The following is a 13,025-nucleotide window of genomic DNA, read 5'->3' on the forward strand; positions in this document are numbered from 1 at the left end:
CCTGGACGTGGAATCTTCAGGAATGGTTTAAAACTCACCATGTGCTCTCTGAGGGCAGACAAGAATGCCTGCTTCCTTAAGCGTGCAGAATAGTAAACACTCCCCAAATTGAACTTATTCAGAGGATGACTAATATAGAGGGGAAAAAATCTAATTGCTGGGCAACTCAGTATCCCCACCAGTTCGAATCTGGGTTTTATGCCTTCAATTTCCATGCTCATTTCATTTCCCAATTATGTCTCCCTTTTAGCTCCACCCATTCCTAAGAAACACCCAATTTAAAAAAAGCACTGGAGCTCACGTGTCACTGGATGAGAAAAGAAACTCTGTGTCACAGCATGTAATTCTGAACTATATGATTTTCCTAAAGGTCTTGGACTTCAGGTGAAAGTAAGGGAGTTTGTTCCCCAGGAACCACGTGGTCAAGGTTTCATCATACATGAGGAGCTGATAGACTGGGCCATGCGATTCAAAAAGGTTGCAGACAAGTCAATCTTGGATTAATCATCTACATCACAAGATAGAGAGCATATATGAAAATAATGGTGAAATCATTTAACTCATAACAAAATTCTCATTTGTTGATATAATTTTTCTTACTGTCCAAGAGATATTGAAAGGACACTTGTAATTAAAGAGATATTCCAGAATTTTGAAATGCTTTATACATTACAGCAGGACAGTGAGGCTACCAATTTAATAGGATGAGCTGATAAAAAATTGATTGAATTCCCATTTAAGCTGAAAAAGTATCAATCTCACGTGCTTGCAAATTTATTGCTCTGCATGCATTGTGCCCTGAAGATATAACAGATGCTGACGACCTAGACTTTTGATGATTTAAAGATACAATTCAAATTGTCTTTTGCCATACGCTTTTCTTCCAGAAAACAAATTTTATTCTCTTTAATGAAAATCAAAAGAATTGACATTGAGGGGTTTTTTTAATATTTCAATATTTTATTAATTTTCCTTATATTTCCATCTCTTCATCCCAACTTTATACATTCTTGTAGAAAAATTCACCATCAGAAAAAAAGATTCTTTTGGCTCCCAAGGAACTGCATTCTTCCTCTTCTTCAGATTTCCCTTTAGAACTCAGTCTTGTAAGCTATCCCTCAAGATGCTATATTATATCATTCAAGCCTGTCCCTGTGTCTTTGGTGTATAATCTACCTGACATTAAATACATTACTAAATAAATTCAATAATTACAATTTGTACTAATCAAACAATTCTCATATAAATGCATTGTATGAATTAAAATATTATTTTTTATTAAGGTAAAATCTGCTTATAGTTCAAAAAAGTAATCCTGGAATACCATATTCAGAATCACATTTGTTATTGCCAGATGCCCCATTCCATAAAACAAACAAGTGTCCTAGTCATTGAGATGGAAAATTTTTTAAATCAGTACGTATTTTCGTGTTGGGAACTCTTTTCTGCAGATTGACCTTGATTTTATTTTGCTTTGCCTGGGTGCATCAATCATGTCAAATCTTATAGGTGATCTCTAAGATAAGTTTTGAGATAATTTAAACAATATTATCAATTATTCAATATTATTAAATAAAAAAATATTATCCAATTATATAGTATTGTTCAGTATCATCAATAATTCTCTTCTTTCAAACTCCCCACTCTGGGTGTAGGACGTTCTGTCAGCCAGGATTCAGGAACATCCCTCAGGAAGAGAGAGCTACCTGCTGCTTTGTCTGTGTATTGTGCCCAGAGAGAGAAATATGTAATCAGACAAGTATGAACTGGCAAAATTACACAATCACTTTCTCTCACCTCTTCTTTGTCTCCAAATAAAATGTAAAGGATCTGAGAGTAACCAATAGCATCACATTTCTTCATTATTTTCTATTATTTCATTCACTCATTCAATACATTCATTTAGGAAATCAATACATCGTTTCCATGTTGGGAGTTACCTTGATCTGGCTTCCTTATACTCCAATTGTTAGGTTCTGCTGAAGCAGCTCTTCTCAAGGGAATACAACCCTTAAACCACATGATGTGTTAGGCAAACACTTAGAGATTCCGTAGCACCATATACTCATCTTGATCACAGAATAACACACATGGAATTATGATGGAAGTAAGTGTGGGTGTCTTTAGCACATGCCTCCTATTCATGTGTTTACACCCAAGGTGGCGAGCACTATGCCTTACACATAGTAGGTGTGCAAAAACCAGAACTAAAGATTCAATAAATGAATGGACATATTATATTATTATTACTCTAGTAGAAGACATAAACAATGAACTGAGCATGCAAACTTGATAAAGGCTCTGCTTTCCAAGAAATCATAGTGAGGTACATGTGAAAAAGAATAGCAGGGCAATTTGAAAAGTGCCAAAATAAAGGTAGTTAGAGGTTAGCAGAGTCAACAAGAGTAGATAGTGTTACTTGGATAAATCAGATAATTCTTCATGGAAAGCTTATGTTTGAGTTGAGCTTTTAAAAATATGGGGGGATTTTTCAGTTAAAGATGAAGAGGGCCTCTTGGCAACAGATGTTTGAGCAACAAAAGTTATGCAAGATTAAGAAGTTCTGGAGACCTACCATCCAACATGGGCCGATAGTTCACAATACTGTACTGTAGACTTAAAAATTTACTAGGAGGGTAGATTTATGTTAAGTATTCCTACCTCAAAAGAAAAAAAGTATTTTAAAAAAGGAAGTTAAATAAAAAAATTAAAGAGGACAGGAGGAAACATTTGGGGGTGATGAATAGGTTAAGGACTTGAGTAGTGATGGTTTCACAGGTGTATATTATCTCCGAACACATTAAGTTGTATACATTAAATATGTACAGCTTTTTGTATGTCAGTCATACCTCAATAAAGTTTTTTTTAAATGTTTTCATGTGGCATATTCAGACATTCAGAATATGACTAATATGACTGGAATGAGATGATAAAAGACTGATCATGGATGATGATGGAATAGGTAAATAATGAAAAAAAATCCCATCATATTTAAAGTACAATATTCCAGTCTTACCAAACAAAACAGCAAACAATTCATATATACTTATTACCAAAGTTGTCTCTACATTGCTAAATGTTCTGTCCAGTAAGATAATTCATGAAATAACATATTACAGAAATAATAATGGGCTGGAGGAGAGAGCATGTTTACAAATTATGTTTGTTGTTAGAATGCATCTGGCTATAAATTAAAAAGAAAAAACTCTAAAAGTGTCTTTTAAAAAATATTTATTATATTCCATAAAAAAGACCAGAGTAATTTACTACGATGATTCTTTGTGCCAGAAAAAATAAAAGCACAATTGTTGCATTATAAAGATGGAGAAGGAAATACGTTTCATTCCATTTGTTATTTACTTGATGAATGTTGTCATAGATATCACTTTTTACAAAAAAATAGTGAAAGAATTTATAAAAAGGCCAGAGATAGAATGACTCCAGGTTTAGGGAAAGGAATGAAGAAAAGCTATTCAACATCCAGCTACCTGTACAGTCTAAGGGTGCACGGAAAGCATCGCCTCCAGCCCCGCCCCTGGAGCTCATTTCCTCCCACTGTGAAGTCGGCCAGACTTATTCCAGCCCCACCCCCGCCTCTTCCCGCCCCTGGAACTGGTCTCCGCGGACAACCTCCTGGCCTGGTTCCGCCCGCAGCCTGGTCCCGGCTCATTGCCCCGCCCGCACCCTTGTCCCCCCGACCCCCGGGCCTGGTGTCAATCACACCCTTGTCCCCGCCCACAGCCCGCCCCTAGAACTGGTTCCCGCCCCTAGATTCCGTCCCTGTCCCTGGTGCTGACCCAGCCCGCGGCCCAGCTTCGCACTCACTCTAGACACTGGAGACCTCCCCCGAGGCTGGGGTGCGCGGCCCCGCCCCGCCCGCCGCCTCAACCCGGAGCCCCCAAACGTCCGTCCTCCCCGAACGCCCGCCCGAGACCGGAAGCGGAAGCGCGGGTGGCGCCGTGGATGGAGCGGCGCGTCTGCCCGGTGTGTCCAGTCTTCTCGGCGCGGACGGGATTCCCGTGGACGTTCGGCCTCAGGGGCGGAGCTCGGTGAGCAGCGGGCGGTCCCGGCTCCGGTCGCGGTCGAGGGAGGGGCCTGGGCCGCGAGCAGCCCCGTCACGGCCCGGCGTCCCTCCGTCCCCCCGGAGCCCCGTGTACCCCGGGCTGTTCATCAGGGCGCCCGAGGCTGCTGTTCCTCCCGGCTCCGGGCGCCGCCGGCCCCTCCTCAGAGTCCCCGTCACCGTCCTCCGTGTGATTTTGTCCCCAGGGGGCTTATCCGCGTCTGGAGGCGGTGTTTGGGTTGTTACTAATGGGGGCGCTCCTGGCATCTAGAGGGGGAGGCAGGGATGCTGCTCAGCGTCCTCCGGGGCCCAGGACGGCCCGACAGAGAATCATCCGGCCCCAGATGTCAATGGTGCGGAGGTTGGGAGACCTGCTCCAGGGCCTGAAAATCTCCCGAGCCCTGAATGAAGTGTGGGAATTGTTTACCAGTCAGCGAGCCGCTTACAGGGGCCATAAATGACAAGCTTGTTTAAAGGGTCCGGAGTCACCAAAAAGTCTCTGTCCAGCCAAGTGAGTTGAGCGAGTCAAGTGCACACAGCATGGAGCTGCTTCTCCCATCTTGGGGAGCAGGTGGCTGGACAGGAATCGGGAAAATCCAGTCTCAGCCAACAGTTACAGTTAAATAAGTAAATACGAAAAAGAAAAGTAAGTAGGGTGGGCTTTCCTTCCATCACCTGTATTACTCCCTGTAAAAGGCCTCAAAAGCAATCTTTGTTTTTTTTTTCCGTTAGAAAAGAAAAGTGTCTGGGGGGCTCAAGTTTGAGTTGAAACCAGGCTCAGGGTCCACCTGTCCTCGCTGATCCGTGGATTTCTGTGTGACCAGGTGAGTACCCTGTGGACCTGGTACCAACAGGTTCCAGCAGCCTCCGCTGTGCAGAAGACCTGCCAGTGGGCTTTCCTGGGCTCAGGTTGTCAGCACAAGGACTCACTGAGAGTGACGGTATCATGAGAAAAATTATTTATGTTTGATGGATTATATTCAAGGGAAAGATGGTAAGGTGTGTGAGGCTCTGTGTGTAAATAATTCAGAAAATACAGTTATTTGCAAAGAAGAACACATTAAACAAATATATGTAAATAAGTGTAAATATGTGTAACAGTAAAGAAATATAGACTTACCTGCATTCCGAATTCTCAAAAGTCAGGATTTCATATATAAATATAAATATATAAATGTTTTACATGTATATGTAGTATTACAAGACATCTCATTAAATATTAGCAGGGATGCTCAGCAACATTCCTCAGGCCTATTGAATTTGACTTCTAAAGACCTATAAATGCTCCACAAAGATTCAAAATCTTACAGACACCTGGAGAAAAATATGATTTGAACTTCTTTATGTTAGTAACAGAAATGGAAAGTTAAATTGACCAGCAGCCGGATTTATTTTCAGCATATTGTTGTTTATGAGATTTCAAATCATTTGGAGGAATATTAAGCAACACCTTTTAGATAGAAGGGTAGGGCACTAGTCTCCAAAAAGATTGTCCTCTCCACCTCACATTCTAAAGGGAATTAACTTTGCTTCTTGAGTCCTTTCTGAAATAACAGTCTGGTGATTCAGGTTGAAGACAATCTTGTTAAGTAATTTTATATATAATTGTTGGCCTCTCCTAATTGTGTGTGTATGTCTGTGTGCCTTTTTCATTCTAGCATTCCTGGGACGTTCTTGAGGGAATGTGTGCTTGTCATGCAGTAGATATTCTTTGAGTGCACAATTTATGGTGACCCACCATCCTCATTTATTCAGAACAGAGGGGTTTTCCAGGACACAGGACATTTAGCGTTCAAACCAGGATGGTTCCTCATCTGATGAGCCAGGCCCTGGGCCAGATGCGTGGGGACCTGGAGAACCAAACAGACCTTGTCCCACCTCCATGGGATTTATATTCTGTTAGGGAATTTGGATTGTAGACAGTTAATGATGAGAGTGATGTGGGAGTTTGGCACAAGGGGACTAAACCGGAGGGGGCAGGGAAGCGCTCTTGAGAAGGACTGATATTTAGCTTGAGAGCTGGAGTTGGGACTGGATTTAGGTGGTTGGAGGGTTAGACTGGAGTGAGGGTGTGGGAGTGTGTTCAAGAGAGCGTTTCAGGCAGAGGGACCCGCATGAGGACACCCCTGAAGCAGAGAGCCTGGTGTGTCCATGAACTGAGAAGAGGGATGGCTGAGCCGAGTCAACACAGGGGGAGGGGTGTGAGCCAGACCAGCGAGGGGAACAGGCTGGACCAGGTCAGGCGTGACTTTGAACTCTGTTCTAAGACCAGTGGGAAGACACTGGAGAGGTGCGAGCAGATGGGTGATGTGATTGGCGTTTGGTCTAAGCATGTGGGTTAAAATGGACTTCATGGTTAAGAATGTAGACTTAAGAGGCAGATAGGAGGTGTTGGGAAGAAGGTTACGAATAAGGTGATTGTTCCCTAGGCCTGGATGATGGCTGTGGAGTAGGAAAGAAGTAGAAAGAGAAGACCTTGGAGTGTAGAACCGCGAGAAGGTAACGGTACTTTCTTGCCTGGATGTGTCAGATGGCACAGGGCACTGACTGTGCTCCTCGCTGCTGTCCGTGCAGACCTGCAGGCGCCCCCTCACCCAGGTCTGTGTGTTCACCCCTCTTTGTCACTCACAGGCCTCCCTCCACATCTTAAAGGAAGTCAGGCCTTACTTGTGAGGGGGTTGTCTCAGACGGGAGACACCGAGGAGAGCCCCTCCAGGCATCAGAGCAGCCCCTTCAGCCTCTCGCTCAGGCTCCTCCCCCTCCACTCTCTCGCTTTCCACCCTCAGAAGGACCCCTGCTCAGTATTCCACGTCCCCATGTTCTTCCTCCCTCAGGCTTGAGAAGGGTGGGCAGCCAGTGGGGTGGACATCGTCTGTACCTTCCACTCTGACCCCCGCAGGTCCTGGGCTGGACAGAGAGCAACTCTACTGGGAGCTGAGCCATGAGAGCCAGGGCGTCACCCACCTGGGCTCCTTCATCCTGGATGGGGACAGCCTCTATGTCAGTGTGGAGGGGCTGGGCTACAGCCGTGCTCTCTGTCCCTATCATAGTTCTGTGTTGCCTCCATTGCTCTAAAGTGAGCTGTGATCCATCTCTGTCTCCTTCTGGTCGGGGTGCAGTCTTCTGGGGTGATGACTGAGGCCAGCCACCTTCCATCTCATTTCCTCCCCCCTGAACACCCCTCCACTCTTCCCCTCTGCTTTTCCCTAAGCTTTTCCCACAAAGCTCCCTATATCCTCCCTCTCCCTTAATCCTTTATGTTCACCCCAACTCTTGCTCAGCTCCTCTCACCTTCTCTCCACAGCTGACACCTATGGAGCTGTGGCCCTGACTACTACCAGTGAGTATTCCTGGCCCTCATCTCCTGGGTTCCATCCCCATTTGGGGTTGGGGAGCAGTGGTTCTCCTGCACCCACTGTCCTTGGTGAGAGAAGGACCTGGAAGGGCCCTAACTCATCCCTTCTCTCTCTCCCATGTTCTGGTGGAGAGTTCCAGCCCAGGGTGAGAAAGCCTTAGTGACAGACGTGTTCTCCACCACATTCTGACCCCACGTGGTTTTCACTTTAATTCTCCTGAAGCCCCGCCCTTGGTCCTCCTTTTCCAGGTGTCCCATCCATGTGTCCAGTGTTCTGCCCGTCCATGTGTCTCTCCTCTGTGTTCAGTCTCTCTTGTTCACCTATCTCACTCTCTTGGGCTCCTCTCATCCACAGGCTTGCTCATCCCTCTACTCACACAGTCACCCCTCCCCTCACTCTCATTTATGCTTCACCTGTGAATGGTGGTCCTGGGAAAGCCACTGCTGGAGCCCGGGTGAGCCTGGGGGCTCCTCCCACTCTGTCCCTCCCTGAGACAGCCCTCGCCACAGCTCCCGAGCCGGCCACCACGTCCCTGCATACTTGATCATCAACTGTGCCACCAGAAGCCACCACAAGTGTCTGGGGGCCCCTTTTCCTTCCCAAGAGAAGCTCTCCGGCCCCACTCCTCCACCAGCCAGTTGTGATCCAGGAGCTGGGCAGCCACAGTGTGAGATTCTGGTTTTGAGGAAATGGTGCTGATCACAAAGATTATACCAATGATTCAGTCTGAGGCCAGCCCTCAGAGAGCCCCTAGCCTTGTGAAATTAACACACCAATATAACACTGTGTGGGAGGTTTCGGGAAGAGGCACTGGCATAGTTTGCAGAGGAAGAGCTTGCTAGAGAAAGTTGCACCTGAATAGAGTCTTTAAGAATGAGCAGGAGGGACCCAGGCAGGTAGAGGATGAAGAGTTTTTCTGGCAGAGAGGATTCCATGAGCAAAGGCTTGCGCCAGAAACAATATGCCGAATGGGGAGAATTGAAACGAATTTGGGTTGCGTGAAGCATGAAGTTTAACCCGCAGTACATGGATAAAATGAGACTGAAAGGTCAGCAGCAGCCAGATTGAGTAGAGCCTTGAGTGCCAGGTCAAGAAGGTTGAACTAACACTGAAGGCCATAGGGAGCCACGGGTGGTACTAGAGCAGTGGTGGCCCTAGTGAGGTATTCATTTCAGAAAGATCCTTCTAGTAGTCCATGTAGAACATCCTTTAGACAGAGCATCCAGTGAGCCTGCTGGGGTGTTGGTCCGGGTGAAGGAAGTTAAGTCCCCTGAGCTGGGACAGGGATGGAGAGGGAGTGTATGTGAGGACCAGTGTTCAAGGTGAATGGGTGTTACTGGGAGGGAGGAGGAGCTGAGCAGATGTGCTGGTTCTGACTTGGGTGACCACACGGGTGGGTGGTGGTGCCCCTGAGAGAGAAGACGCCAGATGATAATGAGTGCAGGACTCTGGTGTGGTCTCAGGCCAGCTCTCAGTGATGGCCATCGCTCTCCCTCTCGTCTTGCAGCTCTGGGGCACAACCTGAAGACCCTCACAGTCACCTTCCCCATCTCCACCCTCCAGTATTCATCAGACAGGAGCAATGGCTCAGCCACGTTCCACTCCACTGAGAGGGTCCTGCAGAGCCTGGTGAGACCCTGGTCCCAGCAGCTCCTGTTGGGTTAAATCCCACCCAGCCCCTCCCCCAATCCCTGTCCCTCCTGCTCCTCCTCCTCCTCCTTCCTCCCCAGCTGGATCCTTGTTCAAGAAGAGCAGCCTGGGCCTCTTCTCCTTGAGTTGCAGACTGGTCTCCCTCAGGTGAGACCCTCCCCTGAGTATTTGCCCCTAATGACCACTTTTGTTACCACCCCTCTCTCAGTCTCCCCTCTGACCTCCCATTTCCTCCTTCCTGTTCTGGCCCCCACCCCAGAGGTTTCAGGACCTCTCTCTAGATTCCCCATGTACCTCTCTCCCCAGGCCTGTGAAGGATGGGGGAGCCACCTGTGTGGACGCTGTCTGCACCCACCACCGTGACCCCGTGGGCCACCATGCCTCTGTGCTGGGAGCTGAGAGTCTCCACCTGTCTGCTCTTCCTCTCGGTGGCTCCAGGCTCTGCACCCTGGAGTTTATGCATGCGGAGAGAATACCAGCTGCATTTCCGCAGCATCAGCTGGAACCACAGCAACCCGGAGCCCACATCCTCGGAGTATACCGCCCTGCTGAGAGTCACCCAGGACCAGGTGGGGTCTCCCCTGTCCCGTCTCTCCTTGCCCTGAAGGCACCCTCATTCCTCTGCCTGACTTACATCTGTTACATGGTTGTTTCAATCCTTCACATTCCCTGCGTGTCTGGGTTCTCTCAGTTTCCAGAGGTGATATCCTAGCTGCCTTCCCCATTTCTCACGTGGGTAAACTGAAGCTCAGAAAGGGGAGTATTGTGTCTAAGGTCACACAATGAGTTAGGGGCAGAGCCAGGATTTGAAGTCAGGTCTCCCTTGCCCCAAGGTCTGTGATCTTTCACTGGCTCCAGTGGGGCCCCGCATCCCCAGGAGACCTCCATCTCTCCCACTCTCCCTCCCGTTTGTTCTAGGTCACCAAGCTCTACAGAGGCAGCCAGCTATGAGACATATTCCACTCCTGCCTGGTCACCGACTTGATGTAGGTTGAGGAGATTGGAAGCATTGGCTGAGCTGGTGACTGATGGCTCTGAGCTCCCGTGACACATCCTTGATCTGGAAGTCACTGACATGGTGCCCATTCTCCCCCACATCCCTATCAGCTAATCTTACCATCTCCTTCCATAGGTTTTTCGGGAGTTGAGAAAAGCATTAACATTTGGGGCCACCAACCTCCAGCATCATCCTCCTCCTCCTCTTCTGGAGACTTTCAACAAATATCAGCAGTCTAACTGTGCTCTCCACTAGTGGAGCCGCTAACCACATGGGGCAATTGAAATTTTTTATACACCTGGTGGGATGCGATTCACATATTGTGTGTGTGTGGGGGCTGTATTTTTTAGGTTTTTCTATATACAATATCTTCTCCTCTGCAAAACAAATAGTTTTACCTCTTCTGTTCCAATCTGGGTTTCTTTTATTCCTTTTTCTTGCCTAATTGCCCTCATTAGAAACTCTAGTACCTGTGATTAACATATCAGATGAGGGAAGACATCATGGTCTTGTCCCTGGTCTTAGGGGGAAATTTTTAGTCTTTCAGCATTGAATATGGTGTTAGCTGTGGGTTTTTCATTGAAGCTATTTATAGGTTGGGAAAGTTTTTTATATTCCTAATTTGTTGAGTGTTTTCTTTTTTAGACATGAAGGGCGTTGTATTTTGTGAAATTCTTTTCTATGTATATGGTCGAGATTATGTGGTATTGGCCGTTATTCTATTAATATGGTGTATTACATAATTAGTTTTCAGATATTAAGCCACCGCTCCAACTAGAGGTGAGAGATTCAGACGTTTTCAAGTCTTTTCTGGGCGTGCCACATCCCTGAGCCCTTGTGGCCTTCCAGATGCCTACAAATACACTGGAGCTTTTCAAAGCCCCCTGTGGAGATCTCATTCCCCCAATTTTTCTTCTAAGTTGTCGGCTCACCTCTTGCCTGCCTCTCCTGGTGTCACTCCCTCAGGCAACTACAATAGAAAACAATTAGCGCTGATTGTTTTTAGCTAGTGCCTTGTGGACAGACTTTCCACCTTGGGCAAGCTCTGAGTCTAGTAACGACAAGCCCTGAACATGGGGCGTTTTCGGGGAGCTGCCAGGCAGGTCAGCTAGTTGCAGTTGGGTGGGGAGGGGTCTTTTCAGAGCTCCACACCCATTATGGCTGCTGTGCTGCGGGTTGTCTCAGCCACCATGGTTCTGAGACTGACGGTTTTCACAGTTATGGAGGATGTTGTGAGAGCAGGATGGGAATAGTGCAAGTTATAGTGCCACAAAGTTTCCTCCCTTTATCAAGATTCCACTGTGTGTCTTCACTAAACCCTCCTCAGATTCTTACAAGCCTTTGATTAATTTCTAGACTTCTGAAAAGATGATTTCGACCATTTTTACCAGTGTTCTCATTGTTTTTATGCATTTGCAGAAGTCCTTACTCCAAAGTTTGAAAAATGTTCTCCCTGTAGTTATTTATTTATAAATTAATTACTTGAAATGAAATTACATGAGAAATTCAGTTCCTCACTCACACACACTAGCCACATTTTAAGTGCTCGATAACAACATGGGGCTAATAATGAGTGTATTTGGTAATGCAGACAAATGTTTACATTATTGCAGAAAGTTCTCTTGGACAGGACCCAGAAGCAGGGAATCTAGAATCAGGGTAGAATTCCAGACACCCTTGATCATCCTTTGGGTCCTTCCAGGTCTGTCCCCCACAGTAACCACACTGGAGTGGACTCACTGTGTACCTTGCCGCCTTGGCACAGAGACTGGACAGAGTTGCCATCTATGAGGAATTCCTGTGGCTGACCCAGAATGGTACCCAGCTGCAGAACTTGACCCTGGACAGGAAGAGTGTCCTTGGGGATGGTAAGGCTCCCTGGTCATTGGGAAAGGAAGTGAGGCCATTCTGGGGACTCTGGAGGCCTAGGGCTGAGAGAGCATTGAACTTTCTCAGGCTGGCAGGAGGTGGCATAGTCCCCCAGTCTTTACCCACCGTTGAGAGAGAGAAAAGGACACCAGTGTAGTATGGGAGGCCCTCACCTTCTCCGAGACAGCTCTGTGACCTCAAGCTAGTCACCTCCCCTCTCTGGACTTTTGTTTCCTTATCTCTGCACTGAGAGCCACTGGGCCAGATGGTCAGTGAGGGCCTCCAGCTGTGTGTGAAGCAGACTTACAGGTTTGGGGGTGGTTGTGGTTCCTGGTCCACAGGCTATAGTTTGCCAAGTCCCGCTCTAGATGAGCACCAATGCGCTAGAACTTTCTGCAGTGGTGGAATGCTCTATCTGTGCTGTCCAGTGCATAGCCGCATGTGGCTGTTGAGTGCTTGAAGGATGGTATTGTGACTGGTCTTTATTGTTACTGATTTTTAATGTTACTGAGGTTAGAATTTTTATTTTGTTTAACTAAAATTAATTTTAATTCAAAAAGAGACTTGTTGCTGCTCCATATCAGACAGCACTCCTCTAAGAGGTTGTCTGGGTAGAGGTACAAGTAGGGGGACCTGCACCCTTCCCCCCATGCCCATTGGGTGCTGCGTTTCCTACCCTCCTGGAGTTTATGTTGTAGCTGGCAATAACAAGAATAGAGAATTGAAAATTATCAATTATTTGATGTGAACAAACTCATACTTGCAGGTGGAAATCAGAGAAGACTTCCTGCAGGATATTACATTGTAGGTTAATCCTAGAAAATGAATATTAAGCAAATAGATAAAGGAGAAGGGGATGAATGTGTTTGTAGGCAAGGAAGAACACTTTTGAGTGGGAATTTACAAATTTAGAGAGATCCCATAGGCTTGCCAACTGTGATGACACATTCTCCCCCAAGCCGTCCTAAGAAAGTCCATCTCAAATTCAGTCCTCTGTGCCCAGAGGTATGAATTTGGTTTAATTTATTAAACTTTTGTTCTGTAATAATGGTCTTGGATTTTGTAGCAAAGTGTGCTCACTTTTTAGAGATGG

The 13,025-nt window shown here is 46.5% G+C and overlaps 3 long non-coding RNA genes across 3 annotated transcripts in view; all 3 read left to right on the forward strand.

The window, feature by feature from the left end:
• The first annotated feature begins 4,771 nt into the window (after positions 1-4,771).
• LOC131402347 (uncharacterized) lies at positions 4,772-7,983 on the forward strand. Its single transcript, XR_009218568.1, has 3 exons — positions 4,772-4,884; positions 7,365-7,400; positions 7,771-7,983. It is a non-coding gene; the product is annotated as an uncharacterized LOC131402347 (long non-coding RNA).
• A 951-nt stretch (positions 7,984-8,934) lies between these two features.
• LOC131402338 (uncharacterized) lies at positions 8,935-9,526 on the forward strand. The gene is made up of 3 exons (XR_009218565.1): positions 8,935-9,045; positions 9,147-9,213; positions 9,373-9,526. It is a non-coding gene; the product is annotated as an uncharacterized LOC131402338 (long non-coding RNA).
• A 2,111-nt stretch (positions 9,527-11,637) lies between these two features.
• LOC131402339 (uncharacterized) overlaps positions 11,638-13,025 on the forward strand; it is a 29,605-nt gene continuing 28,217 nt past the window's right edge. The window contains exon 1 of the long non-coding RNA XR_009218566.1: positions 11,638-11,931. This is a non-coding gene — a long non-coding RNA (uncharacterized LOC131402339). The remainder of the gene's footprint in view (positions 11,932-13,025) is intronic.

This window comes from Diceros bicornis, unplaced genomic scaffold (assembly GCF_020826845.1).
Source record: "Diceros bicornis minor isolate mBicDic1 unplaced genomic scaffold, mDicBic1.mat.cur d_74_multi, whole genome shotgun sequence".
In the NCBI taxonomy this organism is placed as follows: Eukaryota; Metazoa; Chordata; class Mammalia; order Perissodactyla; family Rhinocerotidae; genus Diceros; species Diceros bicornis.